Raw genomic sequence first — 16,760 nt, 5'->3', positions numbered from 1 at the left:
AATTAGTGTGCAAATTTAATGAATTTTCCTGAGTTTTGCACAAAGTTTAGAGATTTTATTTTTATGTTTTTTGGTGTAAAATGAACTATATTTTTATAAAAAAATTATCGAAAATAAATTAGAATAAAAAACTTTGCATATATTGCGAAAAATTCACTGTGCCAATACTTTTGTTCGTCACTGTATGTAAGACGAATCAAAAGCCAATATAGCACACGTTTTTCGAAAGCCCATTAACTCAAAACTAATCATTTTTGCTATTATGTACTAATTATGCCGGGAAGCCAATTAAATCAACTCGTGAGTATCAAGTTTAAATTATATACATAGAAGAAGATACACAATGCGAAAAACAGAATTACAAAATGTCTCCGGGAGCGGAAACATTTGAAGTTTGGTATTTGTAACGAAAAAAAAAAAAAATTATGATCGGCAGTAAATCGGATATCTAAAAAATGTAGCTTCTATTACAGCTACCAAAACTGGTTGACTGCCTCAAAAATCCCAGAGCCCAATCCACCCGAAAGAATTTACATTCGCATCCATTTATACGATGTCGCCATTAAGTTCATACAGTTCGCTTCATGGCATTCGGTACTCAACATCACAATTGTACCAAAAAAAAATTTTTTTGCTACCTAAATTTTTTAATGCACAGAAGTGGCGTAAATTCTTCAGTCGTTGACACAAGACAATATAGTCTAACAGCGAATTATCAGAGGAAACACGTTATAAAAATGCAAAAACATGCAGTCATGTAAAAAAATGGGACCACGACATTTTTACAAATTTTGACTGCTTTTATTTTGTTTGTTTAATATTTATTAATTTTTTATTAAAGTCTACTTAGTTGTATAATACATACTTATAGCCAGTTTCATGGAAGCAATTTAAGGTTATTATTTTTTTATTTGAATTTTATATGAAACCCAACAGAAGGGAAAAATAATAATTTTTCATTTATATTGCTAGTGAAACCGGCACTTAAACACCAAATAAATGCACATTTTAAACTTTGTAGAAAAATTCAACAAATTTTCACAACAACAGCAACCTTTTTATTCATAATCTTTAGAAAAATTTGAAGGACGCAGTTTTCCAGCCCATTCAATCCCAATATAATAAACTAGAAGTTTTAAGAGGCTATGAGTTCGCGCTGATTTTTGATATTTTTTGTTTACCTACTTTATTACTATTGCCTTCCATATACTCGTATGGACAAAATTGTCGAACATAGTAACTTTGTATGGAAGAATAACCATACCATCACGCCACATTCTTGCATTCCGAGAAGCATTCCCGGAGAGACTTGGTGCTATTATCCGCGCTAAAGATGGTCACTTCGAACAGTATTCCATTTTTCTTAAACCTTGATTACATAGTTCTTGATGAAGTGATGTTTTTGAATTAAGTTAAAAAAAAAAAAACAATATAGACAAAATTATAGCATTTTTAATTGGTAACTCTTCGAGTACCTACCCCTGTAGTATATTACCGCATAGCTTTTAACCATGTGACCCGTTTTCGACAATTTCCGTACTAATTTGGTTTGGTTTCGATCAACGCGAACCAAATTCTATGAAACTTAAAAGGGGATCATGGACAAAATAAGGGTTCGATTTTTTTCTTGCTTAAAAATTACTTGCAGCCATATACAGTTTTTTCTAAAAAAAAAACCGAAAAGTTCATTAAAATTCCAAAAGATCCCGAAAACGTGCGTAACACTCCTGAATTTCTGGAAAAAATCTCAAGAAAAAGGCGCCAAAGATCTTACGAAAATGCCGGAAAGCAAAACAGGTAGAATCTCACAAAATTTCCCAAAAAATGCAAAGCAAACCTTGAAACTAAACTTTGAATCTGTTTTAATTTGTTCCATTACTAAATAGTGGCATAAAGTTCAATGATCTGTAGTTTGAAAAAATTCCGAAAATCACCAAAAAGCTCATTCAAGTATCTGAAGCTATTAAAAATAAAGCGTCGTATAAAATTATAAATACTCAATCGTTAAGGATGCAATGAAAGTCTAGCGTAAGAAAAATAGAATATGTGGTTGTTATAGCCGGTTTCACCAGAAATTTAAATGGAAAATAATTTCTAATTTACAGTCAATTTCCATATCAAATTCAAAAAATTAAAAGAAATTTTCACTTAAATTGCTTCCGTGAAATTGGCTGTTAACTGAACAAATAATACTGTAAGTAATAATGAAATGATTTCTGTTTCTAAAGATTATTTATATGTAGGTATATAGTTAGTTCATTAAGGGGTCAACATCCAATAATAACAAAGAATTTTATGTAGTAAATGTTTTAACCTATACTGGTAACATGTAGGGCTTAAAAAACACTGGAAATCGATCGAGGATAAATATGAATAATTTTAAAACCCAGAATTACGAAAAAAAAAATTCTTACAATAAAATAATTATTTAAGTTAGAGGAGGTTAACCTTAAGCTTTTCTATTGCTAACTGAAGGACATCCTTCATCATAACAGCCAAACAAATGTATGACATACCTACACACTTACAAATGTACATATTTACACATTGTGTAGCACACTCAATGGAAACTCAACCTCAGTTTTTGCAGTTCATATAAAGTCATTAACATTTCTCAATTGCTCTTATCTCTATGAAAAATATTGCATAGCTATCAATGTTATGTTCAAGTAAGCGTGTCAAAGAATTTTAAGAACCACAAAATTATCATCAATTCAATGGGTAAATTGCAGCTTAATTTCACCAACAGACGCGAGTTTCGCGCACATTTTTCGTACTGCCTCGTCAGCCAAACAGCTAATGGCTTTGATAAATGTGAGGCGAAATAAACTGCGCTTTAAACAGGCATTTGCAGTGTTGCTCATTGATGCTTAAAATACAAAATTTACATACATACTTACATCGATATTTATTTCTATGTTAATATACAAATGTACTAAATATTAGGTATTAATGTACATTAGGGTCGTTTTCATAGAAATGGTATGGAATGGTTGAAAATCAATATTTTTCGATCGCAGAACTCTGGTTCTCTTCAGGAGACTTCCAGTAATAATACTCAGTTGTTTACTTAACCATTTTTTAATACTAACGATATTTTATTCGTGCCTCCAATTGCGTTTTTGGGGGTTTTTGGACATTTTCGGAGGACCTATGAACTGTAGTAACTATGAAAAAATGGTTAAATAAACAATTGAGTATTATTATAGGGAATCTCCTGCAGAGAAGCAGAGATTTTCGATCGAAAAATATTGTGTTATAAGAATTCTATACCATTTCTACGGAAAATTGTTTTTTTTTCCACATAAAATACATAGAAAACTTTGATTTCAAAATAGAAAATAGGGATATATATTTTCGATACAGAACAATCCTGTGAGGTGAGATCAAAAAATTCCGACTCTACTTTTTCTCATGCATTTTTGGACCACCCTAATGTACATATATTCAAAATACCCACAGTTCACGTTGGCAGCAAAACATGGCAGAAAAGCAGCCCAGTTCAGTCTAGCAATCCACCAGGCAACACAAGCGTGTTGTAAATAAACTTAATTAGCTGCTTGAAATTCCAGCATGAAGTTCATTGGCCAATTAGACGAATGCGCTAACTAATTGTGTGCTTCGGTGCCGCGATGCAGGCGTGTATGATTGAATTTAAGCGTTTATGGTTGCCACGGTGCTGGAAGGTTATTTTAACTAGTAAATATGTATGTATGTATGTATGAATGTATGTAGGGTTGGAGGACTTGAATATCTTTTCTTCATAATTGTATTAACGGAAAAATAATTAAATTATTTTGAGCTTATAGAAAAAACTTAAGGAAACTGCCAACAAGCAAAGAAGAAAACAGAAATATATTGAGAGATATGTCAAATATGAATGTCAGTTCAAAGGTTTATTTCGTCATTGTCGGCGTAAAAATATGGGTCCGTCAAATTATCTGATAACTTAAGGTAAGGTAAGATTATTGTGGTGGGCCCCGCGAGGGGGACTCACTAAGACATAATTTAATTTTCCATTGTGATACCTCATCACACAAATTCTTATCTCGAATTTCCACTAGGCATTGAAATGGCAAAAAATTGGAGGCATTTAAAAAATGCCATGGAGATATGAATTTAGAGAAGCGCTGATTCCTCACAACAAAGTTTCCCAGGCAGCTGATATCCACTCTGGAAAGTCCCTCGAGAGTAATGATGAAATGGGCACCAAAGTGCTTAAACCTTAATCCAGCGAATGCCGTTCAGCTGAGGAGGAAGTGCTGAGATGATTCCACACCGCTTTCCAAACAGCTGCGGAAGTAGGGATCCGTGAAGATATTGAGTCGCACCGTGTGGGTCAGTAAAGGACAACTTCCGTTCAGTATACCTGAAAGAATCGAGAACTGGCGCTTAGTCAGTTGTAGAAGCTCCCTTGTCCGCCCACGGTCAACAACCGGCCAGAAGGACCTTTCAACATAGCATGACGGAGTTTTCGCACAGCGTACGCTAAGCCGACTGTGAGCCCATTCATCCAGAAGGTTGCCCACGGAACTTCTGTACCCTCCCTGTCGGAGGGGATGTCCTCGAGGGTGCTCTGTCTAGCCAATGCGGCTGCACTGCAATTTATAGTGATATCACTGTTTCCTGTGACCCAAATCAGCTTGATTTGAAAGTATTCCGAGGCGTTTGAGAGCGAAGTCAGGAATTCCTGGCTATCAGTGTATGTAGATATTTACCCTCCTAGATGACAACACATTGGTGCCCAGCCAAACGGCTGCCCTTTTTATAGCGGCCACGTCGGCATGAAAGACGCTGCAGATATCCGGCAGTCTGCACATAAGATCTACTGAGAGGTCTTGGCAGTAGACACCTCCTCCACCTCTCCCGTCCAGCTTTGATCCGTCCGTGAATATGTTAATTGGACCTCTACTTCAGAGGTCTCTCATTCGTTCCTTGAAGGGATGTGCGTGGAGAAGGATCCGTTTGGGGAAAGCCTCGGAAGACTCCGGTTCATTTATTCCGTCAGGGAAGCTTTCATGAATTATCGGGTGTTCGTGGGCTGGGTAGAAAGAGAACTCAGAGCTTCTGAGTCGTATGGCTGAGAGAACCGCCGCTGATTTTCTCGAAATTTCGACAGGTGCGAAATTGGCCTTAGCATTTATCGCTAGAGTGGGAATAGTCCGGAGCGATCCGCTGATCCTAACAAGGGCCACGATTTAAACGTGATTGGTTTGATATTGGTTTTATATAGCCTGTATATCGCTTAAAGAGGGAGGCTGCATGACTTTCCTATGGCATTTTTGAAGCAGTAAAGATCCACCGATACTATTTTTACTCGCTCCTAAATAGTTGGCTTCCATGATAACTTTCCGCCCAGGATCACAACCAAGAACTTGACTCTGTCGGAGAGAACAAGTAAAACACCCCCCATTGAGAGAGTACTGGGTATGAGGAAACTTTTTACCTCCTGGTGAATAGAACGAGCTCCGTCTTTCCAGGATATTTAGGTACCCCAGCATAAGATAATACAGAATGACCAAGAACTTTCCTGCAACACGAGCGCCACAAAGTAAATGACATAACTTCCAGGAACATAACTTCCATGGGTCCGTGGAAGTTATATCGGACTCAATTTCCAAGGAAATAACTACTCTTTCTACTTATTACGGAAGATATCTACATTTCGCTTCCGCCTATAGCTCCGCAAATCGGCTTCACACAGAAAGCATTGCGCGCGATCGCATGAGACCCCGTTAACGTCACATTTATGGAGAAGTGCTCTCTGAGAGCATAGAGGTGTGAGATTCGAGTGGCGAATAAATTGGCCGTCTGTCTGAAATTTTTCTAAGTTGAGCTTTCCTAGAATTCAATTGAACGCACATTTTTTGCTGTAGAGAAGCGTGCGCTTTTCTTGGCTGCAAGTCGAGTCACTGGTTGGTCCTGGGAGTGCACGTACATGCCAAACAATAGAAGCATGCTTACCATCTATCACAACGTGATCGGCTGGTTTCTCGATCCCCGATATGGAAGGGCCTTTAAGCCTAATGGATCTTTTGATGCTGGAACCTAGTGCCTCAAACTATGCTACTTTAGAACTCTCACCGAAATACCATCAACGAAATACAATCACCAAAACAGACCAACTATAAGGTATTTAACTTTAATTTTAAAAACATACAAGTGAGAGTCCCATTCAGAAGAGGGTGGAAAAGGGGCAGAGTGGCCGAGGAATAGGAAATCCCTCTCTACATCAGCAGTTCAAGGATAAAATGTGCTGTGGGCGCAAGTGTATACTACTCGGCGTCTCCTTGCCATACGTCTAGGGAATCATGCAACCATTTTCCCAGCGGAAGGCTTAGATATTCTTGAAGCTGGTAGGGTTCTAGGAAAAGGCATCGGTGGAACTTTGAAAGCAATAATATACTCTGAGAGCAAAGCCACTTGGCTAGCATTAGCATCACCGATCACCAAATCGCAGTAAGTTTAGAATTTCAAAAGGGAATTATTCTCAGTGTCTACGTCAATAAGCGTCTCTCCTGTTTGGGCTACCGGCCATAGAAGCATTGAAAGCAATGAGAAGGCCGATAATTTGGCGTAAGCAGGAGCCTGCTTGAAAGAACCCGAGGCTTTTGCATTGGCGTTCAAAGAGAAATTGGTTCGGAGTTCTTTTTTTGGACTGGCAAGAGATAGGTAATCGAACTTATAGACTTGCAAAATAGCAAAGGAACACTATCCAGACGTACTTAATGGATCAAGGGCAGAAGTATTTAGAATAGTAGGAATAGTACGGGCCACTAGCCCATAGGACAACATGCCGCAGCTGTCTACTGGAGGGTAGCGAAGAAAGTGTCAAGCATTTCCCTTGTGAATGCCCAGGTCCTAGCGGCTGTTAAGCATACAGCACTCGGAAGACACAAACAAATAAAACTAGCAGATATATCAGGATTTACTATAGGTGGTATCGGAAAATCTATCAGGCAATCAAGATTGTTTGACCGAGAAATATTGTATTGTAGAAACACCACAACCAACCAACCAAATAACCCCACTATTGCTTTCATTATTTATATTTGTTTTGATTTGAGTGGTTTCTTCTGTCTCCAACTCAAAAAACGTTTCATCGCATTTCCCACTTCTAACTTATATAATCATAAATTATTACATTCAAACTACCAAATTGATTATATTTATTTAGTTTTCTTACACAAATGACTGAAATTTTGTAAAAAGTAAACTCTCACAACCAAGCTATGCAGGCAATTGTCCAATGTAAGTAGAACAGTGAGTGTCAATATTTGTTTTTATTTTTGCTTTCAAAACTTTTCACCTAACTTGGCAACCCTACTACCACGCTAAGCTGGCTGCAGCTATGTGCTGCTCGTACTTCAATGCCAGCCACAGCTGTTGCCATTTCCGCAGCCCACATTCACTTACTTCGCCATCAGCAAAGTCCAAAGTGTGTGCCGCCGATGCCACCGCTTTTACCAGAGGTCAGCGAGCGAGTAAGAAAATAAAGAAAAGGTGCTACTAAAAGGGATTGACGTACACTTTTATGGGAAGACTTATAGGGCACGTAGAAGGCGCGTGCGAAAACTTTTTGGCCAGTCATTAACATTTAAACAAAATTTTCGAAATGGAATGAAAACGAATGCTATTTACCATTAAACTACACTTTACTAAGCTGCAGCGTTGCCCCGCTTTTAGTGTTGGTGCATAATAAGTATATTTAGTAAATTTTATAACTAGGTATGTATTTATGTCGCTATGTTTGTATGCTGACGATTAAGGATGCATACGTTTGTGGCATTGCTAATTGATGCCATAAATATTTGCATAATTGCAAAAATATATAGATACTCGCACATTGTCATACATACATACGTACCAACATGCAAGTTGAGACACTCTGAAAATTGCAAGTTGTGAGAAAAATGAAAAATATCTTTAACAAATATTTATGTAGTTCACTATTTTTGCAGAGTTAATTTGTCAGGCCAGCAAGAAACAAGTACATAATAGAATTGCTAAATGACTCCTCTAAAAATACTTATTTTACCTTAAATGTACATACTATCTTTGTATGTGCATTCTCTTACTTTCTTTTGGGCTAAAGAAATATCGTGGAATATAAATATCCGAGCATACATACATACATGTGTACATGTAAACCTACGTCGTTGGGGATTTTTGGAAATGCACATGCTTCAACCTCTAGACAATTTTTGGGTATCTTAAGAATGCTATACAGTCTACAGTAAAATAGTTTCTTACTGCATGGCTTCTAGTTGTCTTTTCATCTTACTGGTAGTTGACATTTTAGTTTTGCCATGCTGCAATTGCTACACGAGCACAACGAGTACATATATCGCTTACAAAGTCGTCCCTTCTTTTGTGTGTGTGTGTGTTAGTTAGTTAGTGACTGTAGTGCGGAGTTGTGGCAACTTTGCAAGTATAATTTGTTAAAATGTTACATGAAATTTATGTGCTTCAAGACACTTTACATATTAATATGGAAAAGGTAACTATGCAAACATATCTACATACAAACTTATACTAATGTATACATATGTAGATATGCATGCTCTACGTATGTAGTTTCAGATATGTCACAATGTCTTACAAGTTCATATGAGTTGTAGTTATGTAGCTGGAACTAAAATGTAGCACTTTCAACTAGCTGACACTCAAACAGAGGAGTCCTTATAAATACCCATGTATACATATGTACGTACGTATGTATATGTAGTTAACTGTTTTAACATGCATATTTCATAGTTATAAGTTCACCTAAATATTATTAAAAGCAAAAGCTTCGGAAGCTTGGAATTGAATAAAAATAAATAATGCAACTAAGTAACTTTGGTCGTTAGAGGTCAACAACGATCATCAATCTTCGTACTATATATGTACGTATTTACATTAATGCATGCACACAAAATCTTTTTCGAATTTTTTTATAACCTCAGAGGAATATCGAGATGACTTTGCAGTGGAAATGGATTCCCGGAAAGCCTGGGGCTGCATGTATATGTACTTAGTACTTCCGGCTTCACTAAATACTATAAACTCGAGTAACACCTAGAATCTCCGAAAATCCCGAAAGAATTCCAAGTAACCCCGAAAAGACCGAAATCCTCGATAGAGCCTCAAGAAGACAATCAAAAAAATCTTTAAAAAATTACAAAACTTCTTCAAAAATACCGCAAGAATCCAGAAAATACCGAAACAATCCCGAAATAAGTTCAAAAGATCACAAAAGTTCCGGGAGGATCTCAAAACAACCCGAACAATCAACACAATCCCGAAAAAAGTCCAAAAAATCCCGCAAGGATCTCAAAAGCACCCGAAAAATAAAAGACGATGACTTCCGGAAAAGTTACCAATTCCAAAAACAATCCAGAAAATACCGAAACAATTACGAAATAAATTCGGAAAATCTCTCAAAAAGCCGAAAAATAAAAGACGAAGAATTCCAAAAATTCTTAAAAACTTCAAAAAACAAAAATTTAAAAATTTCGAAATGTCTAAAAAATTCCTAAAAAGTCAGGAAACATTTTAGATAAGTTTCAAAATATCTTAAAATTGTTTATTTTTTCCCTGAACCATTTAATATTTCAAAATCTAATAAATACCGTAGTATTTGAGTATTAAGAATTATCGTTCTATCTCAGAATTTGATTAAAGAACGCCCTATCTCAGCAAATTGTTGAAGAAAGCTCTATCTTAGCCGCCGATTTAATGAATTTAGGTTGAGATGGAGCATTTTCAAAGCCACTGCTGAGATATTGCGTTTTTGAACTAAATTATGAGATCAGGCGTTCTTCAACCGAACTCTGAAATAAGGCCTTCTTCACTCAATTTACTTAAGAATTACCACGGAAATTCGTAAAGAATATTGCAGACTTAGCTATTCGCTCACCCGTCAAAATCTTTGGTATTCTAGAATTACTACCGAATAGTTGCAATAAGATTGCTCCCAGCAATGGCTTGTGTGCTGGGTCGAGATCCGCCACTTAAAAACACTGTCCAGTGAAAAAGAGTGGCAAAGTATCGGACCGTTAACATTATAGGGAGCTGAAGAGGAAAGCGAGACGTGAGTGCGAAGAACTTCAAATGGTGGCTAACAGGGACAACGCCCGAAAATTTTATCTGAGCGTTAGGCGACTTACGGAAGGTTTCAAGACCAGGGCGAACTCCTGTAAAAACAACAGTAGCAATCTAAAGACCGGCGTCCAGAGCGTGCTTAAATTATGAAGGGAACACATTTCCTCTCTACTGAATGGTATCAGCACTCAACGCTGCTTGAAAAACGAACCCGAGCGCTCAGCCGATGACGATGGAGTCTATGTTCCACCGCCTGAATATGGTGAGGTAAGAATAGCCAATAAGCTGCTGAAGCTGACGACCTGACAGCCAAGCTATTCAAGTACGGTGGAGAGGCGTTGATAAGGTGCCTGCATATATAATATGGATCGATAAACGCATGCCCGGCGGCTGGAACTTAACTGTGCTCTGCCCAATCCAAAATAAAGGCGACCTTCAAATTGTTGCTAATTATAAAAATCCGAAAAAAAAGTATTTCCTGTTTTTGAAAACAAATTCAAATAAATTGATCAGCACGTGTTTTTTGGAAATCAACATTTTGTATTAAAAATTTTAAAATTTTTTTTTAAATTTTTTTGTAGATTTTATGTTCCTAAAGTGTTTTTAAAAAGAAACATTTTTTAAATAAATGGTACCGCTCTGCTCATTTTTAGCAAAAGTTACGGGCACTTAAAAAAAGTAACGTTTATCTTCAAAAATCGTTATATCAAAAAGCGCTGGTCAACAAATATCAAAAAAATTATTTATTCATCTCTCAATTGGAATATATCACACCATAAAAAATTACGAAAAAATCAGAGATGCAAATCCAAACATTGCCAAATTTTTCTCCAAATGCACCATATATGATTTATGTTGGAAAAAAACCGAAAAACTCAAAAAATTACGAAATGTTAGCAATTAGACGAAAAATACCGAAAGTTCCCGAAATTCGCTTCGAAATGGCAAAAATCCCCAGAAGTCATAAAAAAAATTCGAAAACCTCTGAAAAAGACCCAAAATAGTCTTGGAAAACACCAAAAAAGTCAACCCATTTATATCTCTTTATTGCCTTAAAATAATTACAATTTGCCTGCTATTTTCTGTACACAAAATAGCTTCCGAATTTTGACTTTATAAATTAAACATTATCGGGTTTCGAATTGACGCTGATCCAGTCTTTTTGTTTTTCTCATAAAAGTGCAATTATCTAAAATTACCAAGTGTTCCTATAAATATGCCACACATTATCCTTATACTCTTTCCCAAAAGCTATGAAGGAAGGGTGAAAAGATGTTAACATTTAAATTAAAGTTAAAATTTTGTAAATGTCCAAAAATTGCATATGCAGCGCATGGTTGCACATGCCTTTGCTGTGTTGCATCTGCAGCAGAGTAGCAATTTGGCATCATTACCCTTTAGTAGCTGTATATTTTATGCAAACATACGCACGTCACACAACTACATATTTGCATACACACATACATATCTATATGTGCTACATTGACAGTAGGTAATGGGCAACCAACCGTGTGTCATTGCAATAAATGTCACATGACAGGCTGCATTCAGATACACAAACCCACACTAACGGCAACTAACGAAACACTTCACTGCACTGCACAGCAAAGCATATTTATTTTTTTGTTTTTGCACTATTTATTTTTCATAACAGAGCCAAGATGAAAAACAAAACTAACGAATAACAACTTAACTAAGGAGAAGATAGAGTAAATGTTTTAAAATGAAATAAAATGAAGTAAAAAAAAGAAAAAAAATCAAAATAAAATGTTTAAAATATTCCATTTGAATTATTATGCAATTCTGTAATACGAAACATTCTCGTAATGCATTCATTCCATTTCAGCAGCACTCATTTATAAGAGTGCCTTACGTACTATTTCTTGTTTTCATTTTTTTGCAAAAACCGACAAGTGAAGTTGTAAATGTGGGGTAGCAATGTCTTGCCTGTGCTCTCAGTAACCATTAAAAGTGTCAACATTCGAGTAAATAAAAGTAAATGTATAAATAAATATATAGTAAATAAATTCACAAAGTAAATGCATTTAAATAATATTTATTTACCAAAGCAGAAGGTAAAGAAATGCAATATGGCACACAAAATTTAACGATTTTCTCTTAAACAAACAAGTTGGTGACTTTGTTTGTAAATGAGTGAGCGAAACCCTTCAAAGGCGAACGAGTGAAACCCCAGTGGTTAGAACAATTAGAAAAGTCTGCATGTGGTTTAATTGGAATTTTCATAAGTACATACATATATGATAGAAAGGAAAATGTCAAACTCGTTTGGCATTTTTATTTAAGTCTTGAAGGTCTGGAAGCCTTAGAAATTATATACATACATATGTATTGCATATGCTTGTGTGCTGCAACGTATGCATGTACCTTACTTACTTATACATTGGTATGTGCATGATATGTATGCTTTTGGTTGTCATGTCGTATGAGGAACTTTTGAATATTCATTAGGTTTATACATATCTACACGCTTATACATTGGAGTGGCCGTTAATTAAAATGGAACTCTTTGAAGTTTGTTTCGCAAACACAAGAAAACCTGGGGTCAACTGCTTGTGAATCCAAAAAACTTTAATGTTTTTTTAATTCTAATGGAATTGCCTCTTTCGTTTGGTACCCATGTTGTTATTCTACATTGCACTGAATTTTTTAAATAATTTTTGGAACAAATCATATCTTTGAAATTACAATTTCCTTAAAAAAAAAACTTGACGTCAGAGAGAAAACCTAAAAACGTAGTTTTACTAAATTTGGGCCACAGTTTTGTGAGTATATTGATTGCTTCGTGTGTTTCCAAATTTTTTGTTTTTGTCGCACGGTGCAATAGGCAATATAATTTAAAGATTTTGTTTGTTCTGTCATGAAAATCTTACGAAAAAAGCCCCCTTTATAACCTTAATAGTTAAATGCTCTATTGACAGAAACCACTTGGGCATGTTCCAAATGGAGATGTATGTAATTTTGGTCGCTCTGCTCCAACAGTTCCATTCGAGTGATCCGAGGAGTCCTGAGAAAGCGGATTTAATTTTTTTCCCCCTAACTTTTATGCCGAATTTCCACTAGGTATTAAAATTAAAAAAAAAAATTGGGTCCACCTAAAATATGCCATGTGGAAAAAGAAAAAATATATTTTTTAACTTCATTTCATTTTTAGACAGTTATTTTCTTTTTTTCTCAATTCAATTATCTGTTAATGTGTAAATGTTATTGTTTAAAAAAAAATAATATTTTTTTTTAATTTCATTAATGCTCTGGGCTCTTATTTTTTCCTTTTTAAATTGTTTTTTTTCGTGTTTAGTGTAGTTTTATTTTAATTTTTATATTTTAAGGATTAAAAATTTCAATTGATTTTTAAAAACCTATTTTTACATTTCTTCTTAATTTTCATTTTATTTTAATTTTTAATTTTTATTGTTTGACCAAGAGAATTTTTTTATTTCATTTTACTATTAGGATCGGATTTTATTTTTTTGTTTTTTAATTTTTTAGATTTTGTTTAAAAAAAAATATTTTTTTAAGTTTAATTTTTAAGTATGAGCTATGTAATTTTTTTTCATTGTCTAATTACATTTCAAAATTTTATTGTTTTAAGAAAAAAAAAATATTTTAATTTCATTTAGTTAAAAAAAAATATATTCATTTTTGCTTTGTTTTAATTTAACTTTTTTTAATATAATTTTCTTTTATTTATCACTTTTGTTTGTTTTAAAAAGAGAAATATATACATACGTTTTTTTAATTAATCTTTCGCTTTAAAAATAATTGCCGAGATTGTCAAATGTCTTACGAAAGACTTTTGCCTTTCGAAAACTGTGGTGAGTTGAAAGCCACTTGCTAGAATTGCCCTGTAAAATCCAATCACATTCACTGTTCTTTCCCCATTCCTTCAAACAACTGCATCGGCCTAGGCCTGGACCAAGATATTGAGGCAGTTAAGGTTGGCAGGTAGGGAACCACTTAACAGACACCTGAGCAAGGAAGAAAGCGCGTTGCGAGAGAACGTCAATTTGGCTATGATTAGAGAAAATGAGCCAGCTCTTTGTAGCATTATTTTTGCCAGCAGATTGTTAAATGCATATAAATATTTTCAATCCCAATGCTAATATGTAATAAAAGAAATTAAAAGTCTTGCTTGGCGTGCTTATATTTTCTCATACTGGGTGTTGTTGAACACTCAGAAGACACAAGAAGAATGAACAAAATCAATCATTTGATTAATGGTGACAGGATTGTGAATGATTCTGCACCGCGCAACGGGTTACCAGCTAAAGCACAACTACCTTAGAACTGGCGAAAAATATATGTATGTTGCTTATGTTTGCATGTTTGTTTGTTTGTACTCGTACATATGCTTGAGTGCACTTTGTAAGTGCTCATCGAGAGAGTGAAACAAATTTGAAATCATTAAAATCCAGCTTGTTTGTCTGCCTGCAGAAAATGTTGCCACGCGGCAGTATCGAAGTAGATGAAAAATGCAGAGCAGTAGAAAATTAAAAACACTGCTTGAGCAAAGAAGTGATACCTTGAAAGGTTTTTAGTTCGTCTTTTTCATTTCGAAATTTGTCCTTTTCTCCGTTCTATGCGTACGTTTGCCTTTTATAGACTTTTTAAATACTAAACAACTGAACTGCTACAATGCATCATATTCTTCGGCATTGAACGGATTTGATGATGATAAAAGACTTTCTGCAAATATTTTTATCAGAGCAGGAAGAGTGGAGGTGATGCTCAGAGGTAAAGCGATGACTGCTTGCCTGGTTGAATGCAAGCCGGCTGTAGATAAATGAGTACGCGTTTTATGTCTTTTTTTTTTACTAGACACTTTTGACCATTGGGGCAACCTGTACGCTTGAATGAGTGCGAAATTTCATGTTAAAGCGACCGCACGCTCTATGTAGCGGCACAGGAAATTTTCATTTCCGCTTTGTAAAGCACACTTGCTGCAAAAACGGCGCTAGTAGGTGAGAAACATGCAGCTTAAGGCAAGACATGAGTGATGAATAAATTAAGTGGAAATGCGGGTCGCACTGAGCTGGTAGCATAGCGGGCTGTTGGCACGGTTCGTCCAGTTTGTCCCACAGCGTCGTTTTACACTCAGTCAATCAGTCAGTGCGCTTCAAACTCCCTTGAAGTGTGCTATAAAGGACAATTACATACTTGTTGCCATCAGCCAATGCTATGGACTTTAAATCAGCGTCGATATGTCATTGTTGTTATTGCAGTCTGCCGCATTTGCACCTGCTGTTCAACTAATGACTCACCAACACCACCCATCTCAGTCGTTATGCATCAACTGCCTACTAAGTACATATGTATATACGCTCTACTCGATTATCTACTGACTGAGTAAGCAACTCCATACTTTATGTGCTGCTGGCAGCTCTTACTGCACATACATACATAGATGCCACAATAAGCAATTGGTGACAGCAGTGGACAACATTTACTTCGCCACCACTCACTCAGCCTCTGAAACGAGCCGCAAGCTGGCAGCCATGAAATTACTGACAAAGCACCAGAAACTATTGCCTTAATAGTTGAGGTTTCGGTGGGCAACGATAAGCGAAGCGAAAGTATACAAAAGGTGGGTGTAAAGGAAGGAAGGTGTGCTGTAACGCCATAAAAGGCAAGAGATAAAATTACAAAAACGTGATAGTGGTTTGCTGCAGTCGTTGCAGCTGTTGCAAGCAATCCAAAAATTGCCGCTCAGTTTCATGGTGGTTGCACTGGTCCAATTAAACTTATGAGTTATCTAAGAGTTGCTCAAGTGAAATGGGGATTGCTGTAGGCACTTAAAGTGAATGAAGTATAAATGGAAAACAAAGATGTGGTAGCAATTATAAATGGCCAAAAATACATTTATGTCTCTCTGCTTAAGTGCCGTTGGGCATGCAGAATTTTAAAGTAATTTGCGATTTTCAACAATGGCAACAAAGCCAATTTTAAGCGTGGCAACTGGGCTAGCGAGTAGGTACTTTGAAAATTCACTGCGTAAATGTCAGACGTTTGCTGCTACATACATAGATTAGTTCATCAACATCCATGTCACTGTGTAATGTTAAGCTTATTCCTGCATAGCCCTGTAGGGAAACCGCGAACTTGTGAATCAAATTTCTAGATCAGTGCTAGATCTTTATCGCCAAAAACGAACCATTCCGATACTAACTAGATCCCCACTAGTTCGAAATTAGCGAAATGTAGAACTTTTAAAAAGCTATTTTATTTAACTTTTTTCATTCCAGCTATAGACCTATACGTGAAAATTACCGCGACTTAAAGCATTCTATAACTCAGGGCGTCTAACAAGCTACGAGCAACTTGTACGGGTCACGTAACAATCCTCGACAGAGTGGCGGTGGAGTACATTAGCTGTGACAGTCGGCTCCAAAATGGATATCGAAACATGATCAGGCGTCTCTTCTCAGGAGTCATCTCTGAGAGAGTCCTATAGATTCGCAGATCACCGTAGTGTTTTTCAGGCTGAGATATATGCAATCGATATGGCGGCAAAGCTGGTGAGCATGATTGGCCTAGCCCCATCTAAACTTGTCGTCGTCGCTGACAGTCAGGCACCTATCAAAGCCTTAGGGTCGGTAACGACTAACTCGATATGTACTAAGGAATGCCAAAGATATCTACAAGCACAATAGCAACAC

Source organism: Rhagoletis pomonella, unplaced genomic scaffold, assembly GCF_013731165.1.
Source record: "Rhagoletis pomonella isolate Grant_MI unplaced genomic scaffold, Rhpom_1.0 Rhpom_scaffold_00001, whole genome shotgun sequence".
NCBI classification, from domain to species: Eukaryota; Metazoa; Arthropoda; class Insecta; order Diptera; family Tephritidae; genus Rhagoletis; species Rhagoletis pomonella.
This window is presented reverse-complemented; position numbering follows the sequence as displayed.